Source organism: Chironomus tepperi, unplaced genomic scaffold (genome assembly GCF_022539635.2).
Source record: "Chironomus tepperi strain 1889 unplaced genomic scaffold, CSIRO-AGI_Ctep_v1 contig_367, whole genome shotgun sequence".
In the NCBI taxonomy this organism is placed as follows: domain Eukaryota; kingdom Metazoa; phylum Arthropoda; class Insecta; order Diptera; family Chironomidae; genus Chironomus; species Chironomus tepperi.
Window position 1 is genome coordinate 344,995 of NW_027226489.1, and position 2,418 is coordinate 347,412.

Below are 2,418 nucleotides of genomic sequence, written 5' to 3' on the forward strand. Positions count from 1 at the left end.
AGAAGCAACACAGAAAAAGAAAAACATCTCAAAAAAGCGAATTTAACACGATCGGAAGAGAAAAAAAAAAACAAAGTGGAAAAAAAAAGATTTGTTGAAAGAAACTAAAGCTCGATTCATGCATCTATAGACATATATTAATATTGTATATCTTCTGACTTTATAATTTTTTGTGAATGAAAACCGTACGTGTCGAGATCGCAAACAGTACGAGAAGTGAAATTCACCGACAAGATCATCCCGAAGTGTTTCAATTTCCAATTGGTTCTCCCGATCGGCTTTTTTATCATCATTTGTAGGCGATTGATTGGTTTCTTTACATTCCGTGTGTTCCAATGTTGAATTTAGAAGAATGACATTAAAAAACTTCTTGTTGAGATTTTTACTTGCTTCAATGAAATTTGAGATTTAAGAATTATTTGCGCATTATAATTAATTATTCTTTGGGGAATCCACAAATTTGTCATTCATAAATTCTTAATTGGGTTCAGGGATGTACTTGCTTACTTGCTTTGATTAAGCTACTGATCAATTGTGATCTATGGTCTCTCTAAGTTGGGATCTGAAGCTAGCCTTATCAATGGTTGCCCCTGTTCAATTACTTATACCCTGAGCTCGAAGTCGATACACTTGCAGTCGACTTGAGATAATGAATTTTACTCGAGTCGACTCAAAGACGACTTAAAAAATTTAACTAGACTTGAGTCGATTAGAAATCGACTTAAATAAATCAATGCTTATATCTAATGCTACACTGTCTCTATTGACAGCTTCTTTCAATGCGTTGTTTGGCAGCCCTCGTATTCAGGGATGTAGTTACTTCCTTTTTTTACTGGCCGTAGAGATCAATTGTGATTCATGGCCCCTCTAAGTTGACGTCTGATGCTGGCTCTGTTGCTAGCTGCCCTTGACCGATCACCAATACCAAATGAAGGAACGAATTCAGGGATTGAAGCGTGGTTTGAAAAAAATTCTAAAATATTCTAGAGTTTTCTGCAGAAAAATTCAAAAGCCCCTCTTAAATTTAGAGGATTCTTACATAATTAGAATCAAACCATCACCGATCAATGAGTTCTTTGACTGCTTTCGTGTTTAGGGATGTAGCTTGTAATTATTTATGCAAGTGGTGGGCAACCTGTGTGTCGACAAATTGTTAATAGTGAGCCGCAAGTGTCATGACGTGTGTATTCGTACGAGGATTATCACCAGGTGTTCCGTAGTACAACAAAGGTTGCCTACCAATAATTTAAAGCACAATAAATTCAAAAAAATTTTAGACAGGATGATAATGTTAACATTTTTCCATAAAATACAAATTAGAGCAAATTAAACAGAGAATTTAACCAGCAAGAAAGGAGGTACTAACCTTTAACCACCACCCTCCTTGAATACATTACAAAATGACATTACCATAAGGTAGTCATTAAAACAATTAAGAACTATAAATTAAAATCAATAAATCAAATGCGTCGTGTATCTGATAATTTCAATGCAATTTACAACCTACTTTTAACACCAATTGAGACTGCATAGATTGTGTCTCTGTCTCAAAACTTGTTTTTTAATTAAATTAACGTTCAATTAATTACATTATGCGAATATTTCCAGCGACGTAAAATTAAATTAAAATTTTTTTTTTATCAATGATTTATGGATGTTTTGAATAGATTAGATATTAATAATTTTTTATTATTTACAGTTAAATTGTTGCACTCTCACGTATGTGACATGAAGAATTTTGCTGCTTAATTGATTTAAATTCACATAATCAATTAATTATTATTTTTTATTCCATTTTAATGTTAATCATGATCAAGTGTTAATAATTGGAAGCAAAATGTTCAGATAATGCTAATGAAGTTGTAAAATATTATTCGAGACAGTCGTTATCGAGTCACTGGCTTTTGATTAATGGAAATTGTTTTGAATCTATGTATTAGCCAGGATGGAATGGTATGGTATGGTTTAACTGGGTCTGCTGCATTATTAATTGACAATTATTGGTAGTAAATTGAGTAATTCCAAGTAATTCGCCACAAATCTGCTCAAATCCACAGAATATTCAATTACTTACTTACTTCGCTGGCCGTACAGATCAAGTGTGATCCATGGCCTACCTCAGTCGGTTCCTAAAGCTGGCTCTATCGCTGGCTACCGCTTGCCAATTGTTTCCATGAGTTCTTTGGCCTACCGCGCGATCTAAAAAGTTGGATTTAAATACTTTTACCAATGGAGCATCCACAGACCTTCTGATAACGTGTCCAGCCCACCTAAGTCTATTTACTTTAATGCGTCTTTATTGCGAATATTCAATTAATTACTTAAAATTCAGTCTCCATTTAGTCTCTAACATCAACAACACATTAATGTCTTAAAACAGTCTTCTAATAATAGACCACTTCCATTCTTAATTTTTCT